Raw genomic sequence first — 8467 nt, forward strand, 5'->3', positions numbered from 1 at the left:
CCCTAATTGAAGGTCACAAGAATTTTCTCCTGGTTTCTTCTAGTTTTTGTTTATTTCATTTTTTTAAAGTTTATTTCATTCATGATTAGAGCAAATACATATGCACAAGATAAAATGAAAGAGAAAGAAGCACTTTTGACAAGGTCTTGTCACACTGTGATCTTCTTTCCCCAGCCTTCCAGTTCCTCAGGACCTTGGGCATGTGCACAAGAACCTGGTGTGTTTTCCAGCTGACCTGGAGATACAAACCTCCATCAGCCACATGGCTTCCACTACAGTTCAGTTTGCTACTGACAGTTTTAGGTTTTATATTTGGGTCTATGATACATTTTGAATTAACTTTTGTGTGTAATGCAAGTTTTGGAACGATGTTTAGTTTTTTAAATATGATTATCCAATAGGTCCAGCACCATTTATTGAAAAGACTGACCTTTCTCTACTTAATCATCTTTGAGCCTTCGTTGAAAGTCGATTGATTGGGCACAGAAGAAATGCTGTTCAAAAGAAGCCAGATCTGGTTGCTGGATCCCACATCACCAACTGCACAGTTCAAGTCCTTAAAAAACATGCCAAGCATGTGTGTGCACATGCCTGAAATCCCAAGAGGAGTGTGGAGAAAAGGCGATTACGGCGTGCCCATTCCCCCTCAGGAGGTATTTTCTCACTTATCCTCTCTCTCTCTCTCTCCAGTCAGTGTACACACCCTATAGCAAATTAAAAAGATAGACAGAGAGAGAGAAGCCAGATTCCACATGGAGGCATTAGTTTGAATCCCTGGCCCAGCTACCCTGAAACATGCCAGGCACACATGAGAATGCCCAGGATCTCACAGGCTGGAGAACTAAAGGAAGTGGATCACGGTGTAACCAGACATGGTGGAGGGTGCTTCTCTCTCTCTCTCTCTCTCTCTCACACACACACACACACATGCATGAATGCTCTATCGTGACAAAAGAAGAAGGAAGGGAAGGAAGGAAGCAAGCCAACTGACCATCTGTTTCTGTGGGTCTATTCTGGATTCTCTATTATGTTCCATTTATCTATCTGTCTATTTTTATACCACATTGTCTTGATTACTGTAGCTTTATTACAAGCATTGAAATCTAACTTTATTCTTTTTCTGAGAAAAAGATGAGTTCTATAATAGAATAATCTTGAATTTTATGTTAGTGAAATTCTGGAGGAAAAAAAGTCCACTGGAATTTTTTTGGTTTTGTTTTAGGTTTTTTACTTTTGGTTGTAAGTCACATGTGCTTGCTATAGAGAGACAGAGAGGGAGAGGAAAAGTGAGAAATCATCCCTTCAAGGGAGATGGCCATGCCACAGTATCTTCTCCTCCATTCTGCTCTCAGGGTTTTGGATATTCACACATGTGCACCTGGCATGTTTTCAAGCCACTGGGACCAGCACTCCAGCTGCTCAGCTGGCCCTGTGAGATCCAGCCCCCTTAACTGTCTGCTGGCCCCTCCTAAATTACTTTTAATAACTGTAGAAGTTGTAGTGATGTCACCTCTCTCATTCCAAATGCTAGTAATTTGTGTTTTCTCTCCTTTCCCTTGTCAGGCTGGCTTAGAGGTCTATCAACTTTATAATCTTTTCGAACAACCATATTTTCGTTTTATTGATTTTTCTCTGTGTCTTTCCATTTTCTATTTCAATGATTTCTTCTCTGATCTTTTTCATTCACATTCTTTTTGCTTTGTTTAGGTTTAATATGCTTTTTCTAGTTGCTTACCATGAATCTGAGGTAATTGGTTTGAGAAATGTCTTATTTTCTAATATAAGTGTTTAGGGCTATAAATCTTATAAATATATTTTAGCTGAGTCTCATAGATTCTGGTATATTATGTTTTCACTTTTTTTTTTTTAATTTCTAATTTCCCTTTTGATTTCTTCTTCGAATCATGAGTTATTTAGAAGTGCATAAATTTGTTTCTAGGCCAGCCCATGGCATGGTGGTTAAGGCAGCTGGATCCCACATGGCCAACAGCAGAATTTGGGTCCTAGACTTGGCAGCTTAAGAAACATGCTGGACACATGAGCATGCATGCTCCAAATCCTGAAACAGGGAGCAATGGAGGGGAAGACATTGCTGCATAACCCTTCCCCATCCCCCACCTCATGTGGACGCCTTTTCACTTTCCCTTTCTCTCTTCCTATCTCTTTCCAGTGAGCACATGCACCCTCTGGCAAAATTTTAAAAAGAAAAAGAAGGAGCTGGCGGGTGGCGTGGTAGTTAGGTGCGGGACTCCCACATGGCGGACTGCATTGAATCCTGGACAAGTAGTTTGAAAATCACAACAAATAAATAGACAAATACATAAATGGAAAAAAGAAAGAGAGAAAAAAAAGTTTCCAAATAATTGGATATTTCCAATATATCTTTCTGTTATCAATATCTAGTTTAATTCTACTGTGGTCAGAGAAAAGACTATCCGATTGGATTCTTTCAAAACTTCTTAAGGCTTATAGCCTTGAATTTGCATAGTTATGGATAATTTTCTGATGTATTTGAAAAGAATATATACTCTGATATTGAGTGGAATTTTTTTTTTGAGAGATTTTTGCTATAGGGCGCATGCGCTCGCCAGACAGAGAGAGACAGAGAGACAGAAAGCGAGAAATCCCCCCCCAGGGGGGGATGGTCACGCCGCAATCCCTTCTCCTCCATTCTCCTCTCGGGATTTTGGGCACGCACGCACACACGCCTGGAGTGAGTTTTAAGCCACCGGGTCCAGGACGCGAACCGCGGTCGACTATGTGGGAATCCAGCAACATAGCCATTACACTAACTGCTGGTTCCTGAGTGGAATGTTTTTAAAGCGTCAATTAAGTCAAACTGATTGACAGTGGTGTTGAAGTTCTCGCTCTCTTTACTGATTTTCTCCTACTTGCTTTATCATTTGTTGCAAAAAGGGTATTGAAATCTTTGACCATAATTGTGAATCTGTTTATCTCTCTCTTTTTTTTTTTTTTTGAGAGGTTTTTTCTATAGGGCGCATGCACTCACCAGAAAGACAGAGAGAGACAGAGAGACAGAATGTGAGAAATCACCCCCCAGGGGGATGGCCACAATCCCTTCTCCTCCATTCTCCTCTTGGGATCTTGGGCAGACAGGCACACGCGCCCAGCGTGAGTTTAAGTCACTGGATCTGGGACTTGGACCACGGTCAACTACATGTGAGTCCAGTGACATAGCCATTACACCAATGGCTAGTCCCTGATCTGTTTATCTCTTATTTATTCTTCTAAACACCTCAATGCCACCTCACTTAAGTGATTTAAATGTGTAGCTAGGTTTTTGTAGTTTTTTTGTTTTTAAGTTTATTCATTTCTTTCTTCCATTAACAAGAGACAGAAACAGACACAGTATCACCAACATGGTGTTGCCACCACGATCCAGCCCCAACCTCAGACATGGCTGCATCCTGGCACGCTCAGGTCTGTGGATGCAAACTCCCACGTGGGTCAGTCTTGTGGAGCTCTGCATCACCACCATCTGGCCCCAACATGTGGCCAGGTTAGAGAACCACTGCCTTATGTAGTCTGTATTATAAATTCAGCAGTCAGGAAATGAGTAATAAAATCCACCAGATGCCAGAAACTGTGCTAGATTATTTCAGACACAGTATCTTATCTATCAGATTGTTGGGAAAGTCATGACGCATTTTTCTATGCAAAAAAACTTTCCCAACAACATAATAATTTTTGTTAAAATTTTGCCAGAGGGCACATGAGCTCACTAGAGAGAGACAGAGACAGAGGAAAAGAGAAAAGGAAGAAGCACACACACACACCCTCCATGGGAAGTGATAACCCCACAATCTCTTCTCCATTTCTCCATCCTGTCAGGGTTTGGGGCACACGTGCACACACATCCAGCATGTGTCTTAAACCACTGGGTCTAAGTCTCAAGTTGTGGAGTAATCCACGGGGAATCTGGCTGCCGGAGCCACAAAACCACAGAGCTAGCTCTTATCTAGTCTTTATATTGCCTTGGGGTAGGTATTATTCACTCCCATTTCACAGAAAATGAAATTAAGTCTCAGATTTTTGGCCAAGAGAGTTACACAGCTGATTAGAATCTAACTGGGATTTAAACCCAAGTTTCTTAAATCAAAGTTTATTGCTTTTTTTCTTCTTTCTTTCTTCCTTTCTTTCTTTCTTCCTTCCTTTCTTTCTTTCTTTCTTCCTTTCTCTCTTTCTTTCTTTTTTTTTTTTTTTTTTTGATCTATCACGGTTACCTCTATTTTGTTCTGTGAAGTGTTGACTTAAATTCAATCTGTATTTCTATCTGTCCCCTCAATATACTCTTTAGGGTTGTGGGCAAGAGCCACATCTAACCCAAACCTTGTCATTTTCACCAGACCTACCACAGTGTCTGCACCCTGGAAATGATTCTAAGGTTTTTCTTTTTCCTCTTGAAAAATCTAAGTATCTAGGTTTATCTGACCACATAGTAGTCATCAATCTGCCTTTTTCATGGTCCATCCACAACCTAAGGTTTAAATCAGGCTGTAATTAACTCTGACATACAGGCTCGTCTCCAAAAACCTTCCCAGGCTGCAGACTCTTGGCCTACTTCACTCCATCAACGCATGACGTTAGCAGCCAGGGACCAGATTTAGCCCTAAGCTGCCCACCCAAGTTTGGGGCAAGATTATAAAGGAAGAACAGTTTGGGGTAGATGCAACTCCTATGTGCAAAGTCTGTTTCATCTAAGTAATGTCAGGAGCTGGTATGCTACAATTAATTAACTTGAGCAGGAATTAATTTTTAGAAATCAGAAATGATTGGGAACCAGCAGTTAGCTTAATGGCTATGTCGCTGGACTCCCACGTAGTCGACCGCAGTTCGCGTCCTGGACCCGGTGGCTTAAAACTCACGCCGGGCGCGTGTGCGTGCGTGCCCAAGATCCCGAGAGGAGAACGGAGGAGAAGGGATTGCGGCGTGACCTTCCCCCCTGGGGGGTGATTTCTCACTTACTGTCTCTATGTCTCTCTCTGTCTGGCTGGCGTGGGCACACGCTCCTTATAGTGAAAAAAAATCTCTCCAAAAAAAAAAAGAAATCAGGAATGATTTAAATCATTCCAGGTGAGTTGCTCAGCAACCTCCAGGGAAAAAATCAGGAGCAAAAAAAAAAAAGGCCATTAATGTTTTTGAGACAACATGCATTCCAAAGAGATAAAGAGAAAAGCTGATGAGGAGATCTTGGCTCGCTCACTCTCTCTTTGGTTCATGGGTGGCCTCTGCCTCAAGGTTGACTAGCGAATCTATGTAAGTTGGTTCTTTTTTGTAAATATTCAGCAATGAATATCCTACCCCCAAAGCTGCCTTCTTCAAGCTGTTTCCTAAGTCTGTTATCTTCAGAGTCGTTCACTGACACTTCTCTTTACTGATAAGTTACATTTTGACCTCAAGACTCATAGTTACTGATATTTCCTTTATGTTTTGAATGTTTGCTGAGTTACTGCCCAAAGTGAAAAACAAGGGCCAGCCAGGTGACATAGTCGTTATGCGGCTGGCTCTCACACGGCCAACAGCATGATTTGAGTCCTAGAACTGGTGACTTGAAAGGCACACTGCACATCTGTTCGTGCCTGCCCGAAATCCTAAGAGAAGAATGGAGGAGAAGGAACGGCTGCCGTGTAGCCATCGCCCCACCCCCCACCCCCTCAACCATAGTTTGAGTCCTGGACCTGGAGGCGTGCTTTCTCACTTTCTCTCTCCCTTTTGAGCTCTCTCCCTTTCTGTCTCTTGCTAGTGAATACACATGCCCTATAGCAAAAAAAAAAAAAAAACACCACACAAAGTAGGGGTTTGCATATTCTTTTCTTGAAAAGGAATTACTTGTTGCTCAGACAAGATACGACAACACTAAAAGTATTTAAGAAGTAAAGCATTACTCATTCCCACCATTTACCACAACCACTTTCTCCTCCACTGAATTTCCTTCCAGCCTTCTGTCAGATACAGAACTATTTTACATAATTATAGTGATAAAGTGGACACAGTTTTTTGTATTCCACTTTTTTGTTTAACATCACTTAATAAATAAACCAGTTTCCTGGTCCTTACAGTCTTCCTGATTTTCTGTTTGTGTGGCTGCATGGTGCTCCCAGATAGATCATAATCTGTTCAGCCATTCCTCCTGTGGCTGTGCACTAAGTTGTTCCCAGTTTTCACAGTTATAAGTCGTTCCACTATAAACATCTACTAGTTACAAAGATTTCCCCCCTTCTTCTTTTGAATTAATTATTTCCATTGTAGAAATGTCCAGGAGTGCTATTACCATGTTGAAGGGTTTGAAGGATGCTAAGGGATAATGAGCCCTTTACAAGATAGTACCACAGAAATTCTTAGTCTCTGTCATATTTTATTTATTTTTCTTTTTTTGGAGAGGTTTTTGCTATAGGGCATGTGTGCTCACCAGAAAGACAGAGAGAGACAGAGAGACAGAAAGTGAGACATCACCCCCCAGGGGGGATGGGCACACCGCAATCCCTTCTCCATTTTCCTCTTGGGACCTTGGGCACACACACACATGCACCCGGTGTGAGTTTAAGCCACTGGGTCTGGGACTTGAACCACAGTCAACTACATGGGAGTCCAGCGACATAGCCATTATACCAACTGCTGGTCCCTATTTTTTTTTTTCCAAGGTTTTGGCTTTAAGGCATGTGTGTTCACTGGAGGGAGAGAGAGAAAAATAGAGACAGAGACAATGAGAAGGAAAGTGAGAAATCACCCCCCGGAGGGCTGGTCATGCCACAATCTTGTCTCCTCTATTCTCCTCTCTGTATGTTGGGCACAAATGCACACATACCCAGTGTGAGTTTCAAGCCACTGGGCCTGGGATTCAAACTATAGTCAGCCATATGCAAGTCCAGTGACATAACTACTACATCATCTGTTGGCCCCTGGAATACTCCCTCCTGCCAAGCCTTCCAGCCAGCCAGGATCCCAGGCAGTGCCATGGGCCCACCTGGTGTGTTCAGGTCTACCTGGGATCCATATCCTTGCCATATGGTTCCAGCACTGCATGGTGTTCCCCTACTGTCTGTGTCACCACAGTCAGTCCCCATGTCATATCTTGGTTCATAAAATTAATTATGGCACAGAAGGGCCAACATACTTCCTAAAGCATCACTCACTGTCTGCTTTCGTATCCCAGGATGGGCCAAACAGTATGAGATAAATACACCTGCATCATCATCTTCTTTAGCCCACTGAAGACCACTTCAAAATATTAGCTAATTTCTCGGGAACCAGCAGTTAGCGTAATGGCTGTGGCGCTGGACTCCCACGTAGTCGACCGCGGTTCGCGTCCCAGACCCGGTGGCTTAAAACTCAGGCCGGGCACATGTGCGTGCGTGCTAGGGTCCCGAGAGGCGAATGGAGGAGCAGGGGTTGCGGCGTGACCATCCCCTCTGGGGGGTGATTTCTCGCTTTCTGTCTCTCTGTCTCTCTCTGTCTGTCTGGCGAGCGCACGCGCCCTATAGCAAAAACCTCTCCCCCCCCAAAAAAAATACACATTAGCTAATTTCTCCCACAATCCAAGTGACGAGCTTTTGGAATAAATTTTAGGAAGCTCTGGAACCAAGACATGGAACAAGCCAAAGGCCTACCTCCCAAAGTAAATCTTGTCTTAGAAATGACATGAAGGCATACAATGTGTGCGGCAGGAGGGACGGTGGGGAGGGGGTTCAGGCCAGATATGATCGGAATGCCAGTGTCACAGTTGTCTCCTGTAAACTGGTCTCTGGGAGCTGGATGGAGGCAGCCAAGTTGAAAGCCAAACACAGACAGCAGCTGTTGAGGATGTAAAGTCTCTGGACAGAGTGATAGGGAGCTGGGTGTGGTCACCCAGAGGCCAGTTTCCACCCCACCCTACAGGCTCAGCCACTGGGACTGAGAAGAGAGAACTTCCCGTGTTGCATTCCAGTCTTCCTTGCTGGGCTTCGTGAGACTGTGGGAAGCTAACTGCAAGCTGCTGAATGCCCTGCACACACCTCCCTCAGCAGAGTGCCCCTGAAAGACACTGAGGCTTCTGAGAAAGCCATGTGCAGACCAAAGGATGCAGGACTGACCTGCCGTTGTCACACAGTACTGTAGCCCTGGGTATGAGGGACAGGTAAATCCCACTACAGCCCTTGAGGGACTGGGTGAAACCACAAGGGTATGTGGACCTTCTCTATATTGCACAAGGAAGCCCTGAGCTACAGAGGCGATACTGTCCCCTTCCGAGGTTTCCCAGAACATTTGTCAAGAGCACCACGGCTGCATCATTGAGCAGGGAATCTTCGTTATTCATTTCAACATAACTGTTCTTGGAAACCTTGACTGCTCCACTCTCCAGAAATGATCCATCAAACTTTTCTCATGGCTGAAGTCACACTGCAAAAACTCCCATAATCAAATTCCCCGCATTAGGATCCCTGCCTTATTGTATAACACAGTCAAAAGG

At 43.7% G+C, this 8467-nt stretch overlaps 1 long non-coding RNA gene across 1 annotated transcript in view; it reads right to left on the bottom strand.

The window, feature by feature from the left end:
* The window catches only part of LOC102467950 (uncharacterized), a 72106-nt gene that overhangs the window by 6018 nt on the left and 57621 nt on the right, over positions 1–8467 (bottom strand). The gene's annotated exons all lie outside the window — the stretch shown is intronic.

Source organism: Tupaia chinensis, unplaced genomic scaffold (genome assembly GCF_000334495.1).
Source record: "Tupaia chinensis unplaced genomic scaffold, TupChi_1.0 Scaffold000050_1, whole genome shotgun sequence".
In the NCBI taxonomy this organism is placed as follows: domain Eukaryota; kingdom Metazoa; phylum Chordata; class Mammalia; order Scandentia; family Tupaiidae; genus Tupaia; species Tupaia belangeri.